Source organism: Pogona vitticeps, chromosome 1, assembly GCF_051106095.1.
Source record: "Pogona vitticeps strain Pit_001003342236 chromosome 1, PviZW2.1, whole genome shotgun sequence".
NCBI lineage: Eukaryota > Metazoa > Chordata > Lepidosauria > Squamata > Agamidae > Pogona > Pogona vitticeps.
Window position 1 is genome coordinate 113553846 of NC_135783.1, and position 11692 is coordinate 113565537.

The 11692-nt window shown below is 41.1% G+C and overlaps 1 long non-coding RNA gene and 1 pseudogene across 1 annotated transcript; one reads left to right on the forward strand and one right to left on the reverse strand.

Annotated features, from left to right (window-relative positions):
* Positions 1-2745: 2745 nt before the first annotated feature.
* LOC140707018 (uncharacterized) lies at positions 2746-11120 on the reverse strand. The gene is made up of 3 exons (XR_012087024.2): positions 10407-11120; positions 5591-5782; positions 2746-3448 (listed from the first exon to the last, which is right to left on the reverse strand). It is a non-coding gene; the product is annotated as an uncharacterized LOC140707018 (long non-coding RNA).
* Positions 10981-11135, forward strand: LOC140703577 (U1 spliceosomal RNA; annotated as a pseudogene).
* The last annotated feature ends 557 nt before the right edge of the window (positions 11136-11692 follow it).

The window sequence follows — 11692 nt, forward strand, 5'->3', positions numbered from 1 at the left end:
CTGAGAGGCTGTTCTACTTTGGGCACACCATGAGAAAGCAGGGTTCTGCAGCAAAGATAATGATGCTGGGAAACATGGAAGGCAGCAGAAAAAGAAGACGACCAGTACAAGGTGGACTGAGTTCCTGAAGGAAGCCACAGGCTTGAGTTCATAACAGCTGAGTAGGCTGTTGAGAACAGGGCATTTTGGAGACTGCTCATTCATAGGGTAATCATGAGTCAGTACATCACAACAACACGTATGTTCTCTGTCTCTCCCATTTATGGGCAAACGCAGATATAATTTAGAGGAGAGGTTAACTTTAAAGGAGAAAGTATTTAGTGTCCTCTATATAATTTTACCCCCTTGATGGATTGCTGCCTTGTCGTGGCAAAGGGGCTTGAGTAACTCAGAGAAGCTATGGGCTATGCCGTGCAGGGACACCCAAGACGGACAGGACATAGTGGAGAGTTCTGACTAAACGCGATCCACCTGGAGTAGGAATGGCAATGCCACTCCAGTATCTTTGCCAAGAAAGCCCCATGATCAGAAACAAAAGGCTAAAAGATATGATGCTGGAAGATTAAATGACAACAATATAATTTTACACGACACCAATCAATCTGCATGATTCATTTGGATAAAATCAAATCAGATTATTTATGTAAAAGCAAAAATGCATTGAGCAGCAGGTCCACCAGACCACCTGCATGAGAAAACATTTAGATGCTAGGACTATTTATCCTAATGAACACATGGCAGGCACACTATCAATTGCTGTTTGAATGGGAAACGTGTGTTGCTGCCCCCCAATCCCAATCGCAGGTGTGGTTCAACTCCAGCTTTGCCAAGTTCTAGCCAGTAGGGCCAATGAGCAGTGATTACGGGCATTACAGTGTAGTGAAATCTGCTTGGCCACACTTTCTCCAGCTTCCTATGACAAAACTCAGTTCTTTTTGCAGGGAAAAAAAGAGGCAATCAATCACATCTGCAGAAGCCTCTAGGGAGTGTCATTCTTTAAAACAAGGTGTGTCTCCTTTCATCAAAAGAAAGCTCAACTTAAAAAAAATAAAGGAAAAAAGTAGAAAGAGAAACTGAAATAACCCATTGAAAGTTGGGGAGGTGGGAAATGATCCCCTTGCCATTCCTGGTTTCAGTACAGTGGTGCCTCACAGAATGGTCGCTCCGTAGAGCAACGAATCTGCACAATGGTGCCATTTTTGCGATCGCAAAAGCAATCGCAAAACGGCACCTAGATAGGGCAGGAATCACAGAGCGAAGGTTGGTAAGCGGTTCGCTTACCGACCTTCACTTTGCGACCCGCTGATCAGCTGTTCCGCGGCTTCAAAATGGCCGCCGGAACAGCCGAAAGGGCTGGGCGCAGCGTTTTCGCACCCTTGGTAAGCAAGGGGAGGGCGCGAAAATGCTGCCGGAACAGCCAAAATGGCTGAGCGCAGCGTTTTCACACCCTCCCCTCGCTTACCAAGGGCGCGAAAACGCTGCACCCCGCCCTTTCTGCTGTTCTGGCGGCCATTTTGGACCCGCCGGACAGCTGATCGCAGCATTTTTGCGCCCTCATTCAGCGAGGGGAGGGCACGAAAATGGCTGCCAGCATCGTTGAATGGTGAGTATTCAGCCCAATTGGAACACATTAAACACTGTTTAATGCGTTCCAATTGGTTTTCTTGCCCCGTTCAACGATGCTTTCACCCAGCGAGGGTTAATCCGGAACGGATTAACCTCGCTGTGCGAGGCACCACTGTAGTGTACCTTAGTGGAAGATTATCATGGTAGACATTTCATTTGTTTATATTAATGCTTTCCACTTTGGCCCACACTTAGAAGCAAAACACCTCCTAAGTTCTGCAATATCCAGTTTCATTCTCAGTGATGACCATCGAAGCCAGCTTGGCATGTAAAACAAGGGTGATGGTTTCAAAACCAGTTATTACTCTTCCATAGTGTCTTTGATGATGTCTGAATGTATTCTCCTTTGAACTGAGAAGGCCACAACTGTCTTAGCTCATATGCATTCTGTACTTCTGGCTGTACAAATGTTATTAACATTTTTACCCACTGCAATTAGATGTTTGAACACAAAAGGTTTAATGTGTTTTTCCTCTCAGCAGGGAAGAACACCATGTCCCTTAAGAACTAAGAGTGGTGAGAATCTCATTTCACTTCATTTTTATGAGAATGTACCAAAGTTCATAAAATTGCTTCGCATTCTGAATTAAGAAAATTTTATTTTTTCCAAGCGCTGCTTAAAGCAAGGGCAGAAAGCTGAGATTTTAAAATATTCCAGTCTGGGAAAACCAGCTGTACAAGATGCCAACTTTGTAGTGTGGAGATAACAAACCGTTCTCCCTCCAAAGAAACATTTCTTCAAACTGCAATGTCTGTCCAGTCAGCTTGCAAATGAAGCCTGTTTCTTATCTGCCAATGATCAATCACCAAATAAAAACAAACTAATTTGGAATGTGTGGAGCTATAGAAATGTTATAATAATTATACATCATTTATTTCTTAAGGAAGCTTCACTTTTAACTGTGAAGCTGGCACTTTGTATAGTTTGGCTATATTATCCCTTCAAGCCTGGTCTTTGATTATTTTGAATCCCTGTTTAAACAAGCACGTAGAGCTTTATCTGTCTTTTCTTTTTTCTGCAAGGATCCTTATACCTAACATTTGCATGGCACACACAATATGCAAGCAAATTACACCATGAAGGGAATAGCTGGATGTACATAATCTGGCCAGTGTAAATGAGGTTTTAGTACTATTTAATTATATTTGCAAATCAAATATTTGGGACTGAAACAACTTGTGGTTTAAAAATTCAGACATAAATGAAAGTGAAATTAACAGAGTGCTCCATTCCTAAATTTCATTGGATTCACATTCTAATGCAAATTTATCCAAGTTGCATACATAAACTAAAGCATAAAATGGTACATTCACTACTTTCAGTTTTGACTCTTCCATAAGCCGTGCTCAAATTTGGAACAATTTTTAAAGCTGCGTTCCAGAAATATGCATACTGAGGAGAAGCACAAAGTCACTAAATCTAAGGGGAAAGAAATACGGGCCTTTCAGAAAGGTACACAGAATGTGTACAAAACTGTGCAGAGCTACAAAAACATGCATGATTTTTAAAAAAATGTTTAATTTAAAAAATAATAATTAGATCTTCAATAATATGCAGATCAGTATACAGAAAGTGGACAGAAGGTGTAGAAATCCAGCAGCCAGATTGGAAACGGACTTTGGCAGACTCTTAGGCAGAACAAAGCAGATGAACATCATGAATCTCAGTAACAGCTGAGAGGGATGCAATATCGTAAAGCTCTGTTGCGCACCGATTGCTCAGAAAGGTTACATCAAACAGGAAAGCCATGGACTCATCAGGAGTTAGATTTGGCTGTAAAACCCACACCACTTAATAGCTCACAGAGGAATCAGAGGGCACCTGCAAGAAAAAAAAAAGAAAGAAAGAAAGCAAAAGAAACCAGAGAAAGGGGGCTTTTATGAGTAGGGCAGCAAGCACAAGTTACACAACTATCAAATTCAAAGAGGCCCAGAGAGATCTAAGGAAGCTGTCCATCAGCCATTCTCCTCTCTCTCTCTTTTTGGCTGTGGCCTTAAACATAATACAAAAGAAATACAAGCTGAATCAGGATTGTATAAGGCGCATAACAAACCTTATAAGGTGGTGTGTGAAGAATGGTTTCCAGTCTGTGGCCCCCTTCCAATATGCCAGAACCCCACCCCATTGAGAATGGCTGTGTAAGAGAAAATATATTTTGATAAAAAGAGATTCTCATGGCTTCCTAGTTTATTCTGGTTAAGCCATAGGGTCATATTCTGACCTAATAAGGGCAAAAGAAAATGAAAGTCGTAGATGGTTCTTGTGTGCTATTGAATGCTGGATAGTACACACCTGCAATAAGGCTGGACAGGTGCAGCTTTAAACTAAAGTGCCCAACTAACTGGGTTTATATGGTCCTGAGAAAAAGATTCGGAAAAAATCAATGACCACATTCACAACAGTGTATTAATGTGTTCTTTAGCATCCCGTTCAGGTGACCAGAAATTACAAAGTACAGTATATGCTCTAAATATTCATCTTTCCTCCAAAAGACAAGGGCTCCAGTAGAAATCCAGAGATATGACTTGATTTTCATCTCAGCTAATCTGCATGTTGTGCCTTAAGACAACAGGGGCATCATAAACACAAAACACAGAAAAGGAGATTAAAACTGGGGAAGGGCTATGGTAGAATTCGTGTCTTGCACAAGGCAGCTACTCTCAGGCCTATGGCCATGAGTCTCTCTGGATACAACTATCAGTTGTTACATAGCATGAAAGATCCCCACCTGGATAGCTGTTACTAGGTGGGGTAGATAAGCCGGGCCCAGTAGGCCAATGGTTTGATGACAGTACAAGGCCACTGGAGGTATGGCTCAGATTTCCAAAAGGACATGAAAACTGCAAAGTGTGCCCCAGAAACATCAGAGTAGGTTCCATGTCTTGGTTTCATAAAATATCAACAACAGGAAACAGTGGTGTACCTCTCACTAAAAGCAATCTCTCCAATAAAGGAAAACTAACATCAGCTTGATGTTATTTGCCTTTCAACTGCAGTAACAGAATGATCCAGCAAGGATGCTGTGGGACCTTCTCCCAAGTGAGGGCAGGCTGTCCCCCTCCCTGCTGTCCTTCCATCAGCAGGCAAAGCACTTTCAGTCCAAGCAGGCTTTTAAGCGAGTGAGTGGCTGCCAAGTGAGAGATTTTAATGAAAGACACTATCCTTTTTTGCTGTTTTAAAATGTGCTTTTAAATTTTTTTTTTTGTCTTCTGATTTTATTTTATTGTATAATACATCTAATTGCTTTTTAATATTGGCATTTACTGTATTTTCTGCTGCGTTTGCCTTTCAGATATTTTGTAAGCAAACATAAATCCCTTTATTGGGATAAAGGTGAGATATAAATGAAACGAAATGTCAAAGGTCCTCCAGACAATGATGAATTTTCAAGCTTTCCTCTCTGCTCACCAAGTGCTATGATGGCTAAGACTGATGAAAATTTGTATCTCAAGAACATGCAAGGGCCAATATATTTGCAGCTATTAGTCATGATACAGTATCTATTTAAAACCTCCCATGCCCAGAGATATTCTGCATGCCAGATGTTGGTGGGATAAACAACAACGGTCTCAGCTAGCCTGTCTCTAATTCAGTAATTCCTGGTAGAGGAAGCTAATAAACATAGCAGAACAGAGAATATAGTTCTGTGCTGTTCGTAATGCCCTCCATCTACAATAAAGGAACAGAAATATGGCCCCATGCATAACCTTCTGCTTAGAAACATGGAGTCACAAATTGTAGAATTGAGAAGTATCCTAATACCTAAGTAATCTAGCCTCCTGCCAATGCAGGAATCTACAACTAAAGCATCCAATGAGAGTCCTCTGCCTTCCAAGATGGTCTGCTCCACTGCCGAACAGTTGTTATCACCAGGAAGTACTTCCTAAGATTTAATAAGAATCTCCTTGTTATCAGAATCCACTAGCTCAGATCCTACCCTCTGGAGCTCCGAAAAAGACATACCTTCTCAATCTTCATGTGATTGACCTTGAGATATTTGAAAATTCTTCTCATATCTCCTCTTCCTCTTCTCTAGGCTTAACATGTCCAACTCCTTCAACCATTCCTCATAGGGCTTGGTTTCCAAACTCCTTACCATCTGGTTTGTTCATATCCAGTTGTGCCCAACACTGGGTGCCATAATCCAGGTGAGGTCTGATGAAAGCAAAATAAGAGGGATACTATTACTGTCCTTGGATACTGCACTTTTGCTGATACAGACAAGAATTGCATTAGCTTTTTTTTGGGGGGGGGATGCTGCATCACACTGTTGACCTCTTTTTGTCTTGAGATCTACCGAGATCTTAGATCTACACACACACCTGCCGAGCCAGGTATCACTAATCTTAAAATTTTGCATCTAATTTTTCCTTCTTAACGATAAACATTGCTATATATCCCTTTTAAAATTAATTTTATTTGTTTTGGCCCAGATTTCAAATCTGTTAAGATCATCTTGAACTTTGATTCTGTCTTCTGAGCTGTTAACTACCCATTTCAGTGTCATCTGATATTTGATTAGCATCCCCTCTTTCACTGCAGCAGTCTTGCTCACACTTAACCATCTTGGCCACAAGAATGTTAATGGAGATGCTTATCTAGAGCTTTACTGAAATCAAGACACTGCTCACTGATCTCCCAATACAGAGAGAGAAGCAGAGCACAGCAATTCCTGAGACACTTCCAGCCACTGCCTCAAGACCTGGTATTCAAATATGAGACCTCACACCCAGCTGAATTTTGGAGTGACAGAGTTGAGGAAAGGTCTTGATACATACTATTTTAATGGAGATGCTTGTTTAAAGCTTTACTGAAATCAAGACACACTCTTTCTCCCATTTGAATCATTGTGGGTTTTTAGTAATATGTTGTTATGATTTTAAATTGTATTTAGATTTGATATGTTGTTACCCACCCAGAGTAGTCGGCATGAATAGATGGGCGGGCTATAAATGTAACAACTAAATAAATACTGTAAATGCAGCCTTCCTTTAATGTACCAAACATGTAACTATAAGATGAGAAAGAAAGAAAATCATGGCAGTTTACATATAATGCTACTGTTTTGCGTTTTTTAGTCTATTCCTTTTGATCACATTATATCCTTTCAGTCATGAATCCCAAAACTGATATTAATGGTGCCTATTAAATCAAATTTGCCTTCTTCATTTAAGAGTTCAAAGTCACCTTGTTCTTTCACATTGGAATGGGAAGCATCTGAAACCATGAGTTGCTTCTTTGCTTTTTACTGTCCATGGGCACATTCCTATATTACCATCCCAGTTTTGGGTGTATCATTGATACTCTTTCCCTCAATGCTTGATGTTGCCCTGTGCTCCAAAAAATGTCTCTCTCTGTCATGACATTCAATTGAAAGTTCTCCTGATCAGGTTTGTGGTATACCCAGCAAATACATTGTTCCCAAAAGCTTTTGAGGTGCATCAATCTCTTGCCAGAAACCTTTCTTCCAAGAAACACAGTCCATCTTCTGAGGCCAAATCTTTCCCTTGCTATCAAATTTACTACTTTATCATTATCCAAAAAATTCCAGATTTTCTGGTATCAGAGCTTAGCTCTTATCAAGCTAAACAAGTATTGTTATTTTTTTTTACAAAAGCTATTATAGCTCATTCTAAAATGTCATCACTCTACCTTTTAACAAATCAATTGACTACAAATACATGTGTATGTTATCAAACCCTCAGTGTAGGTTTTTTGAGACAGTCAAGAAAGTGTGAAAAAACTTACCACTTAATAAACAAATCATGTCACTCATTACTATAAAGAAAAGCAATTTTTAGCATTTTCTTCTTCATTTCCTATTATATTGACATATCAAAACTGAATTTGCCTTTAAAACTACACCAGAAACATCGTTTTCAGACATAGCAATTAAAGAATTCCCAGAGTTATTCAAATTGCCAACAGCAACTAATCAGTGATTGACAGCCCATGCACAGTTACCTGGGAGAAAGTTCTCTTGAAAACAGGAGGACTTCCTGCTGAATATGCATGCACACCATCAAGGCTGGTCACTTCTGTATGATTAATTTCTCAAGTAAGGTTTATATTCTTGGTTATTGTTAGAGATGGGGGGGTATTTGTATTTGAATGTGAATATCCCCACACAAGTGGAAATAACGAGGGTTTTCTACTCACAATTTCACCGCTGCCGCCAGCTCCACAGAGACTTCCTATTCTTTGCTGTTCTCCACAATGGATTAGCCACTCTCCGACCTAGCAGAGAGGCTTGTCATCCCGCCTCCTGTCAGGACTGGGTAATCGACTGGAGACAACAGCGCGATAGGAAGGTCTGACAAGCTCACGTCAGCGACAAAATCGTGAGTGGATAGTCCAGCCCCATGGGGCCGGACCCTCGTTATTTCCACCTGTGTGGGGATATTCATACTCATACACGAATACCCCCATCTCTAGTTATTATTCAGCCCCTTCTGTTCACTGGTGTTATGCAGAGGCCAAGGAGTAACAGAAGAGCACCTTTTCACTCAATACCTTTCCCACCTTTCCACTGCTGTTTCTAATCTTAAAGCCAAATTTCAATGTTAGTTTAAGTTCTAATATAATCTTCCTCCTGGCCATTTGAGTTTCACTGTGAATTTTGTATATTATATGCTCTGCTTTCAAATGGAGCTCATTTACTTTGTGTATTTTTAATAAAGCAATGCGTAATCCACGTAGATAAAGGTAGGAAAACACCTTTGGGGGCCTCAGGGTCTTCAAAGAAATGTAAACTGGTTTAACTACCAAGTGAGGAAAAATAAATTGGAAGGGGCACATGAATTGGAGGTAGGCAGGAGGGCGACCACATGAAATGGAAGACAAGGCCTGATATCTTCACTGAACAGTTGTGTGAAGGAACTCATTTCAGCACAATAGGTGGACATTTCATCTTGCACATTAAGGTAGACCTGTTGGTGAATGTTCCTCTTCTCCACAACTCTTAAATATAAATGAGCCCTGCCCTCCATATTTTATGACCAACCTAGTAAGAATTTAAAAATATACATGGAACTATTGGTGGATTTCTTGAGTAATTTGCATTAAGCCAAAAATGAGCAGGGAGGACAAATGGGGAAAAATGTCATAGAGAATTAATCTCGTCAAAATATTATACATTGAGGTGTGACCTTGGAAGAGAAGGAAGTTAAGTCCCTATTAAGGGTAAGCTACTTAATATATAAGAATCCCCACAGGAGAAGACAAGCAAGCAGATGATAGTTTGGCAGAGCAGAGAGAAGTTCTATAATAAAATACAACCACCTAAGTGTGCCAAAATCATAATAAAGTTGTACAGATTATGGAAAAGCAGAATGATAAAAGCAAAATGGAAAAAAGCACAGCTGCTTGCATTTGAGAAGCTGGTGTGTTGGGAACAAGAGATTTAGCCCAGGCATCTCCCAATGAGCTAGCTTTCTATTGTATTTCTTCCACAGAGAACATTCAAACACAGCACTTTTTTGGAGGTGATACAGTCCAAAAAAGGCATGTAACATATGTTGATTTTGCATGTTTGAATCATCCAACAACTGGGAACAAGGACAGAGAAGTTTGCACATAAACCCCCCACTAGTTACAGTTGTAAGCTCAGCGGTCTCCCATTCCTTGGGATTTCTAAACCAAACCTCACACCTGGGGCAGAGCTTTGTGATGTCAGAAGGATGGCCTCTTATGATGTTACAGAGCTGGGCTATGCAAGAGTTTGAGGGAGCAGACCTGTTTCTGGGCCAGCTGAATTTGGCTTGAGAAGAATCCTGGTAAATGGGTCCAGAATCCATGAAACCCCTAGAAAACCATGTAAGTAAGTAAGTAAGTAAGTAAGTAAGTAAGTAAGTAAGTAAGTAAGTAAGTAAGTAAGTACCGTATTTTTTGCTCCATAAGACGCTCTGGATCTTAAGACGCACATAATTTTTAGAGGGGTTAAACAGGGAAAATATATTCTGAACCAAATAGTGTAATAAAATATTTAATACACTATAACAGAATAACATTTGAACCATGTAAAGTGAACAGCAGTCAACAGTGGCATTAAGAACCATTACCACTGTCATTAACAAATGGAGAGACTTAAAGCTTTGTGTACTCATGTACCATAAATTTAATTCAAGTACATATAGACCATTATCAGCCAGTGATAAGACCTATACCACGCTACCTATATTTTACATTTCCTTTCATCCACCTCCTCCCCATGCTTATAGAAATGACAGATGAGATTGTTGTGCAACTCTGCCCATCTACAGCTCAATCCTATATTAAATTAGAAATGGTTTGTCTGATTGGGCACTGCATTGAGAGGTCCCTTTTAGTTGTGTGGAGGATAAACAGTGGAATTAAACTATTTAACAGCTGGTTTTCCTTATTTACTTTAGGTTATGCAAAAGAACAGCAACACAAAGCTTAACCTGATCCCATTCACCAGCAGTAGCACATGCTCAGCATAAGACCAAATCTCCATTTTCTGACATAATTGAACATTTATAGCATGCAAGGCACAACACACAAAGCCAGGAACAATGTTCTTGACCAGCAAAAAAAACTGAATACAAACTATAGTAACTGAAATCAGGAAGCAGGTACTGTAATCCAGTTAGAAGTCACGAGGCACAGTTAGTTTCCTTGCTGCAACACCCTTTGGAAATACATTCTCTATTAGATGCCCAGAACTAGTTGAAAAGTTTGCCAGTTGAATCCAAATTTCCCATAGAAATACATTGAAAAAGGTCAGAAACTTTAAAAAACCTAAAAGAAATTCACTTACCAGGTACTGTAGACTGAGCCTGGCTCTTCACAGTGCCTTGGTAGACCCCAGAACAGCCAAAAAAGAGCCCCAAACAGCTAAATGCCAGCAGGCAGCCTGCAGACGGCAGCCATTTTGTGCTCTTCTCCCTTCCTGCCCTTTCCCCACCTAACAGCTGATCAGCCGCTTCCCAGGCAAGCAGGTTTCAACTCAAACGAGCACCTTTTAATCCAAACAGGGTTTAACTCAAAACAAGAAGCTTTTAAAGAAAAACAAGCAGCTCTCTAACTGCTTGGACTAGCAAGGAAGCAGACAAGCAGCCTCTTCACTAACTGAAAGTTTCGATTTCCCCTGCTTTCCCCACCTTCCCCACATATTAGGTATGCTAATATATGTGCACTGGAGGATTGTGGGAGGAACATCTAGCCCCTGATGGGGGTCCTGTGGGGTACCCCTAAACACTGAGGAGCTCTCCTGGCCTCTTTCAGCACTGGGGCTGTGCAACCCTGTTCTGATCAGGAGGTGCAGCCAGGCGGTCACCATGCCTTTTGAGGGCAGGGCACACAAAGGGCCAGGAGGCTTAGGGGCCATTCAAACTCAGACCTGGCAAGGAAGATACCATTCTTGTAAGAGTGGTTTTCCCAGGGTAAGGCTCATCTATTGCACTTCAGATGAGCTGACCCCTGTGATTTCCCCAAATGTGGGAAAATCAACTGCCTAAATGGGGGACTGTGTTTCTGGTTTTCCCTGGTTTTTTATAGAATCACTCCTTCCCCTTTGGTCCTTGGCTGTTTGCATTGCTTGCTGCCACAGGCCTGTTTGCCTTGCTGGTTTTCCAGTTGAGCTGTAAGGAGCAGATCTTGGAAAGCCAGCAGTGCGGAATGCTGAGATCTGAACAGCAAGCAGTCTCTGCTGCCAGTTCAGAGGCCTCCTGGCATGGCAGTGGGAGGCTTTTGGGTGGTGGTGGCTGAACCCTGGGTTATTGCATTCACTCCATAAGATGCATGTACTTTCCCTCCCACCTTTTTGGAGAAAAAAAGTGCGTCTTATGGAGCAAAAAATACAGTAAGTAAGTCAGGGGCACTAGAGAGGAAGCCAAATGTACCCATCCATTACCCTGATTTCCACCATTTTAAGCAGGCTTATGTCCAGTGCCTTTTTAAGTACAGCACACAAAGAGGTGTGGAGATTTGCTAGTCTGCGTGCTTCTGTTGGGTTTTATGGAAAACTTACCATCAGCCCACAGGGAAGTCTCTTGGCCACCAGGTCCTCCACTGATGCCACCAGGGCTTATGCAACAAGAAGTG